The sequence below is a fragment of the Myotis davidii genome, unplaced genomic scaffold (assembly GCF_000327345.1).
Source record: "Myotis davidii unplaced genomic scaffold, ASM32734v1 scaffold1330, whole genome shotgun sequence".
In the NCBI taxonomy this organism is placed as follows: domain Eukaryota; kingdom Metazoa; phylum Chordata; class Mammalia; order Chiroptera; family Vespertilionidae; genus Myotis; species Myotis davidii.
This window is the reverse complement of record NW_006283826.1, coordinates 1,588,976-1,597,514: the sequence shown is the minus strand read 5'-3', so window position 1 is coordinate 1,597,514 and position 8,539 is coordinate 1,588,976. Positions and strand designations below refer to the sequence as shown.

Genomic DNA, 8,539 nt, shown 5'->3' with positions numbered 1-8,539 from the left:
CCCCCCCAAATGAGCTCCTATTTTCAGAAGTTTCTAGAAGGGCTAAAAAAAAAATGTGTGCTGAACTGAGACTTGGCTGCAAAGACTCTTCAGGGAACAATGCTTATTTTTTTGCTTCCAATTTTAAAAAAAATCCAACAAAACCAGGTATTATTCCTCTGTGCAGGCTCTCACACGGCCGTTTTCAAAGCTGGGATGGTGAGGGGCCAGGCTGCGGGTTGAGTCATTCATTCTACAAGGCTGGATTTGTAGGTCACCACCCAGGACCCGCGGACAGGGGGTGCGCTGGGCTGGTTAGCAGACACGCTTGCAGTTCTAAGAAGCCGGCAGAGGGATCAGCCGTTGTTCAAGTTGACATGGGGCCGAACGGGAATCATCCCCATAGGCTTTGCTGAAAATCACCGGGTCCTTTACAATGAGGGACCTCTGCGCGCTGCTGCAAGCTGGGAGCTGACTTTCTTAAAAAAAGAAAAAAACTTAAAAAAAATCCACGTCTGATGTTTTCCTAAATAACGCTTTAAAGAAAGATGCAACGCGAGTTGCCGAAGGGAGGGCACCTCCCACCCTCACCCCCAGACTTGTTAGCTTCTGTGGCTGGAGCCCTCCCCGCAGTGAGGTTTACAGGGAACGGGTATGTGGGCATGGTCTGTGGAGAGCAGCAGGTGACTTCCCCACCAAGCCGCCACCTTAGGGAAGGCAAATGCATGATTAGGATGATGGGAAATACGGTCTCTGCTTTTATGAAGACACCAGAGCCTGTCCAGCTCACCCCCTTTGGGGGAGGGGTTCTTCATGATTGTAGTCATAGCCAGCACAGCTCCCTGCTGTGTTTAGGCTACCCCAGAGTGGGGGCCTGTGACCGCCTGGACACAGGGGGAAGGTCGGAGGGTCCCCTTTTCAACCCTGACTTGCCTACTAGCTCACGGCATGTCCGCTGGAGGATCCAAACTCTGAATGCCGGGGCTGGTCGTTTGGGCCATTTTGATTTCGATGAAGCCACACTGCTGAGAGAACTGGGCACCCGTGACCTCCTGATGGAACTTTGCAACCAAGTCCCTTGTACATACCCTCTTGTATTGTTAGGAACCGTGTATCTACCGAATCCTGGCTTTTTTCTTGCATATCATCCATGTGAGTGCACTTCTCTGCTGCCCCGGTTTTGGACAAGGGGTTGTTTTTAATGCTCGTTTTTATATGAGATTGTACTTCTTGATGGACATTTGTATTAGGAAATGGAAGCATGGTCTATATGTATATATTGTCTCCACCGTCTCTCCTGTTGCATTACTGGGATGCCATGAGATAGTGGGGTGGTGTTTTGTGTTTTGTTTTTTTTTGTTTTTAAAAAAATATTTCCCCAGTGTGCAAAGTGCTGGCATCATTTCTCCCTCTCCCCCGCCCCCCTTTTCTCTGGCTGCCAAGGAGCCATTGATTTTGATTAGTTTCACTGTAGAGCGTCTGTGAAGAGAGAGGGAGGGAGGGAGGCTTTGGAATAAATTTTAAAAAAGACCTCATATCGGGTTTCGGCAGACAGCAGTGTGTGTGTGTGTGTGTGTGTGTGTGTGTGTGTGTCCAGGCAGCGCAGAGGGAGGCCTGTGAGATCATTGTTTAGGTAGCTAACTGCATAATGAGGTGAGGAGCCGACGGTAGGGCCTCCTCCTTCCTGGTGGTGGCTGGCTGGGTACTGTCAGAGGGTGGGGGCCAGGAGCCATGGGGATTGGAGCCTCTGGGACTTCAGCGTACCAAAGCTGTTCCATTCCCGTCTGGATGCTTCTCTCCCCTACCCCTCCCTCCTCAGTACAATACGATCTCTTTTCCCCTTTTCAAATTTGGGGTTCCGTTTCATATTCCCTTTGGCGTAGATGTGGCTGGAGGAACAGGTTTCTTTGGGGGTGCCCATTTGCCTCGTTGGCCGCTGTCCATGGTCCTGCGCCATCAGCGGCTGGGAGAACCCAATCCCCACCCCCACCCCCCCCTTTCATTGGGATACTGGAGACTCCTTTTCCACTTCTTCCAGTGGTCTCGTTTTAAAATTCTTTTCTATTTTGATGAAAAATGGTGATGGAAAAGAATACTGTCACAGAACAATGGAGCTGTGACTTTGATTTCACAACTGATGTATCTGATCGCATGTACTCCTAGCTCTATTTCGTTTCTCACAGCGACAAAATACGATGTCCCCGCGCTTGTGATATTGGGGGAGTCCTCCCCTGACTCTACACAAGCATCTTCTGGGGACACTAGTTTGCCACTGTGGACTTTCTGAGTGTCCACCAGGTATCGGAAGCTGCAGTGATCAGAATATAAGTTTTATTGATAAGAATTCTTCTTCTAAATGTTCCCTTAAGCCCCCCTGGGCCAATCAGAGGGTCAGAAGCTTTGGGGGTTAAGCGGGGGCAGGATAGACACCCTGTCCTAGTCCCATAGGAACTGATAGGAAGAGGAAATTGATGTCCAAGGGTCCTTTTAAAACTTAAACTGAAAGTTTCTTTTTGTAATTTTAATTTGTTCAATCAAAACACCTGTTTATCGAGCACCTACGATGTGCCAGGTTGTAGAATCCCATCTGGGAAGAGACTTATTAGTCACGGAGGGGCAGCCCTGCTTGGAACACATGATGCTAATGTCCCTTCCCAGGCTGGTTCACAGTTTTTAACAGATTTCTCAGGTCATCATTGTGACCCCAAGCCTCGCTGGCAGATTGTTCTATAGTATTTTTATTTACTGAGCGGCCACACTATCGTGAAGGCGATTAAAAAGCCCGTGATCTCAACTCACTCTGAGTGCAAAGACACTGGTTCTTGCTGCTTTGCTCAGCAATGAAACGAGAGCCACCATTTACCAACGGCTCGCCGCTCCTGAGCCGTCTGCGGAGTGCTTTACACGTGTCCCCCTTGGTGATTCCTCACTCTGGAGGTTGGTAGTCATCATTCCCATTTTACAGGTGAGGAAACTGAGTCTCAGAGAGGTTACACAAAGAGTGAAGTTAAGCCTGTGAGCAGCCTGCTGGTCCCAAGACATTGCTAGTTCAAGGGCAAGCCCAAGCCAGGGCTGTGCAGGGAGCTGGGGAGCCTGACGTAGGCCCACGGTAAAGTGTTGCATTTGGGGACACTGCAGGGCAGGCTGGATGGTTTAACTGGGGTTTTATGCATTTGTCCCCTGCCTTTTGCGTTCCTGGTTTCTAGCAGGGCGCTGGGAGGAGCATCTATTTTGCAAACAGGACCTGTTTGACTTACTCCCCAGGACATGGGAAGCGTTTCTTACCTCCTTCCTGCCCCCTCCCCCACCCGATCCCCAAGTTCCTCCCAAGGTCCTTTGCACTATGAGCCCCCGGAGCCTGTGTGTGTGCTGGGGATGGCTGTGGGGTGTTTGGAACCTCGGTGAGGCTTCCAGCTCAGCCGGAGAGGCAATACGCTTGGGTACGTTCCCGTTCTGGGTTCTGGCCTTGCTGGTTCGTTTGCTCTTTTGTAAGAGGAATTTCGTACCTTGGAGACGCTTTGTACATATTTGTAATGACTTTATTAAAAAACTGGTGTGCGCTTCCAGCGAAAGGCCTTTGCGTTTTCATTTCCTCGTGGAAGGCTGGTCCCCAAAGACTGTGGGAGGATCTGGCCGCACAGCCCAACCTCCCCAGGGGCAGAGGGGAGGTCACACAGTCACTTCCCTTCTCCGTCTCATAGTCCTGAGAATCCACCGAGGGGAGGGTTGGCCTAAACAGTACCCTTGGGCTGGGCAGCCGGTTGGGGGAACTTGCCCAGTGGTTCATGTTCAAGGTCATGCACAGAACCATCACTAAGCATGTCATCACGTGGATAAGCTAATGAGCCTGCACCCTGATATCTCTGATGGGCAAATGGGGCCACTCTGGTGGGGCACTTCCCCCTGCATTTACCTGATCTGAGACGTACCAAGAGACCAAGTTCTAGTCTCTTCCTTGGAACAGTGGGTTGAGGACAGGTTGTTTTTCTAGATAACCGACCCTCTCTTTTCCTTTAGGGACCCACTGCTCCCCCACTCGCAGTCAATGTGACTTACAGCCATAGACGCCATCCCCCCACCCACCTCTGTCCCCGCTTCCTGGGCTCACCACCCTACCCAGGCCTGGCCAGCCCACCAAGTCCCAAAGGCTAGAGTGAAAGGTGTGGAGACAAGTTAACTAGTCAACCTTGGGGCACAAAGCTGCTGGAGGCCACTTTACTACCACGTGGGACTGGACTGCCTGCAAATCCAACACTTCCAAGGAAAACAGCATTGAGGGCTGGAAAGACATGATTTTGTTTTTTAAAATATATTTTTTATTTCAGAGAGGAAGAGAGAGATACAAACATCGATGAGGAGAATCATTGATCGGCTGCCTCCTGCACATCCCCCACTGGGGACCGAACCCACAACTTGGGCATGTGCCCTGACCAGAATCAAACAGTGACCTCCTGGTTCAGAGGTCGAAGCTCTACCACGGAGCCACGCTCGTTGGGCCAGAAAGACATGATTTTAATATTGTCACCTGAGTCTCTGAATCCCGCTCTCCCTGAAGCCCATATTGTTATAGGAACCTCATTAAGTCCTTTTATTGAAGCCACGTTTGAGTTGGTTTTCAAGTAATTGCAACCAGAAAGTTCTGCCTGATGACGTGTTATGGTGGCTTCACAGTATTGCCCGGAGAGGCGTGAGTTGTCACCTGGTGCTATTACCACTGAGTCTTCAACAACTCGGGCTTGAGCCGAGCGGGTCTACTGATACACAGTTTTTCTCAATATTGTAAATGTATTTTCTCTTCCTTATGACTTTCTTAATAACACTGTCTTTTTTTCTGGCTTACTTTAAGAATACAGTATATAACACATATAATGGGCAAAATATGTGTTCATCAGTTATTTACATTATCCGTAAGGCTTCCAGTCAATAGGAGGCTGTTAGTAGTTAAGTTTTGGAGAGTCAAAAGTTACAGGTAGATTTTCTACTGCACAGGGGGGAGGGTTGGCACCCCAAGCTGCCATGTTGTTTAACGGTCAACTGTAATTTACAATTTAAATATCCATCATAATCCATCCATGGAAAAACTGTCCTTAAATCAGCCTATATGTTCTAGGAACCACTGTGGTGGGCACTATAGGTGTCATGTCCACATCCCTTCTACCAGTTCCATGATCCGTCCTGGACCTTTGTGGTACCTGGCACCTTCAGGGGGTTGGGGCCTCCTCAGTAGAGACGGAAAGGTTCCGCCTGCCCCCTGCCCCCAATCACCCCATCTCCAAGGACTGAGCGTGGGATCACAAAGACCTCAGGGTGGGACGACTCTGAGATGCACCTGGCACTCTAAGGCCCCGCCCCAAACCGTGAGCTGTGCCTTCTTGGAAAGGCGCCTTCTGGCTTGGCCTCTCCCCGCTCCACTCATTCCCTTACTGGTTTCTCTGGAAGCGCTTCCTTAATAAACTAGCGTCAGATGCCACCCACTGCACCTAGTGCTTCTTTGCATTTCTCCCCAACGGTTCCACCTGGCTCACGAGGCGACCGGAGACCCAAGACCAGGAACGTAAGTTTGGTCGGATGTTATTTATCGGCAGAAGGGAATGCAGGAGGACGTTAAAAACACCGAAGGCGGCTCTGTTTGGCCCAGAGCAAAAGCACTGAAAGATCCCAGCCTCGCTTCACAAGTCCTGCTCCGACCGCGGCTCAGCAGCCTAGAGGTCTTGTGCCTCTCGCTCTCCTCTGCGGACGGTGATGAGTCTGTGACATCCAGGCCCGGAGCTGGCCTTTCACCCCCTCGATCACTATGCCTGAGACAGTCCCCCTTAAGAGGGCCGCTTCCAAGGACTTCCTGGGACTCGAGTCAGTGAGTCATAAACATGAAGAGCAGGGTACTCCGATCTGATCTGACGTTGGGTGAATTCTGCTCAAAGTAAAGGAGCTGCAGAGCCAAGACGGGGAAGGCAGAGAGGCACCGTTCTTCCTGTCAAGAGCGACGCTTGGCAGCTTCTACTCTTGGGCTGGGGAACACATCTGGCCTGACATCTGGGAAACCCTGCCCTGGCCGCGCGTCCTCCCTAGAGCTGAAGTTAAACCCTCCCGCCCGAAAGGAAGCCTCGAGAGGGTTTTCCCTGGAGGGTAGGGGGACCAATAAATAAAATCCTTCGCTCAATCATCCCACCTGCCCCCAAATGTCCCCACATGCATCTGACACTTAAAAAAAAGATTTTTAAATTGATTTTCAGACCTTTGTGGCACCTGACCAGATGGCCCTGGGCTGGAAACGCAGTGCACACAGTTAGGAAGGGAGAATGAAAAACACCGACGTGAGAGGGAAACATCGATCGGCTGCCTCTTACATGCCCACCCACCGGGGATCGAGCCTGCAATCCCGGGCATGTGCCCTGGCTGGGGATCGAACCTCTCAGGGCATCCAACGGAGCCACACCGGCCAGGGCCACAGGGGACACTGTATATCGTCAGGGGCATGGCTTGTTTTTGTAGACTGTCCAAGAAGTTTTGTGTGTGTGTGGCACAAGTGTAACTGACAAACCAGTGGTGTATTCACTGGTTATCAACATCCTCAGTTTCCCTGGTTCCAGGAGACGACACACTGGGCTTCCTCACTCTGGAGATGGCTACAGGGAGGTGAAATGGTTTCCCAAAGTCATGCCGAGTTTAGAAAATAAACTAGCAAACAAAATACAAACAGACTCCTAGGCAGAGAGCAGACTGACAGCTGTTAGAGGGGAAGATGAAAAAGATGAAGGGATTAAGCACACACAACAATCAACTCATAGACACAGACCACAGTATGGCGATTACCAGAGGGAAAGGAGAGGGGGTGGGGGTGGGGGTGGGGTGGAAGAGGTACAGGGGAGATGAATGGTGATGGAAGGAGACGTGACGTGGGTAGTGAACACACAAGACTATATACAGGTGATGTACTATAGGATTGTACACGTGAAACCCATATAATTTTATTAACCTATTCACCCAATAAATTAAAAATTAAATTAAATTAACTTAATAGACAGCTCTATCTGCTCTGTCACATGCGACCACTTTAATGCCTTCTCCAGCTCCCATTTCTCCAGCCTCTTTGATGGCACCTGCAGGCAGGGACCTCTTTCCGGTAAAAACCAGTTGCAGAAGATTGTGTTCCTTGTCCTTGGTTCTTCCTCAAGGCGGAGGGAACAGAGAAGCCGCGTCCGCTGGGCTCTGCTTCCCTCCACTTCCCTTTCTGACTTGATTATCCAGGCAAGTGGGACTGTAACAGCGCGGCCATCGCCATAGTAACAGAGCTTGAAAGATGCCATGCAACCCTGGAAGGGATATCAGGAAAGCGCCAGGGACAGCAGCGAGAAGAAAAGGTGCTGGCTCGACAGCGCAGGGGGCCACGTGTCCAGAGTCTGCTGGGGACGGGGTGGGCATGCTCACACCAGCCGAGGGCAAGGGGGCAGCAAGGTTCCCACCATCTCCCCTCCGGCTTTCTTGCTAGTCTGCTCCCCAGCCACCCAGATGGCTTTCTCTGAAACGCCGTTGGCACCAGCCCATTGTGCTGGGTTGACAGTGAGAGGATAGGGCTGGGAGAAGGGTAGGACAGGCAGGGTTCTGGTGGCATCTACATGACCTCCTGTGCCACCTCCTCCCAGATCTCAAAGCAGGGAGGGGAGTGGCTCTGCTATAGAGATTAGTAGCTCTCATGCAGAGCTACTCATGAGCTCTATATGAGAGCTACTCTCCGCCACCCCCCTGGCTTGTGGACAAATCCCTAACATAGACTGTCCCTTTTGCTCTGGAGGCTACCAGGGGAGAGGGAATGCCCACAGGGGCTGTTGACAGGTCTGAGGCATGAGGAAGGGAGAGACGAGAAATACAGATGGGTGCAGAGACCCAGTGGTGTCTGTATTTGGGCCAAAGCTGGCTTTTCTTGGTACCCACACGTGATGGAGCACCCCGGCCAGAGCTCGGGAAGAAAGCAATTTCAGGACCAAGTCTTGCCTCCGTAATGCGGTCCACATTAAATATGCCATGCACCCGGGCCACCCATGCGCATCAAAATCACCTCTTATGGTTTTAAGAAACCTTGTCTGCCGGGCCCCACGCTGCAGTGTCTGAGCAGTGGGTCAGCATGGGAGGCTCTGAAGCCAGGCAGGCCTGGCTGGAAACTCGGTGCACACGGCTGGCTGGGTGACCCCGGCACGGTTACCACACCGAGCTCTGTGCCACGGTTTCCTCTGCTGTGCAACGGAAGTCATCCAGGCAGGATGCCTAATGCCCTGCCTGGCTCACTCTAGGCGGGGCCAGGCATTTGAGTCTGAAAAAGACTTCACAGTGACCCTCATCTAGACCCGGGCCGTGGTGGGGAGGCAGTGGCATCCAGGTCCCTCCCTAGTGCGCAGCATCAGGCATTCGGTTCTTGAGTAAAATAACCAACAGGCGGGACCTTGTCTAGTCCTGGTTCCTTGACTAGGAGGGGATGGGAGGCCTACCTGGGCAGAGACCGAGTGTGATTTAGGAGGCTTCCCCATACGTAGGGAAGGATGCACGCACTGAGCCAGGGAACAAA

General features: G+C 51.5%; 1 long non-coding RNA gene across 1 annotated transcript in view; it reads left to right on the top strand.

Annotated features, from left to right (window-relative positions):
• The window catches only part of LOC107184028, a 7,942-nt gene extending 2,892 nt beyond the window's left edge, over window positions 1-5,050 (top strand). Inside the window, exon 2 of the long non-coding RNA XR_001514842.1 lies at window positions 4,424-5,050. This is a non-coding gene — a long non-coding RNA (uncharacterized LOC107184028). The remainder of the gene's footprint in view (window positions 1-4,423) is intronic.
• Window positions 5,051-8,539: the final 3,489 nt, after the last annotated feature.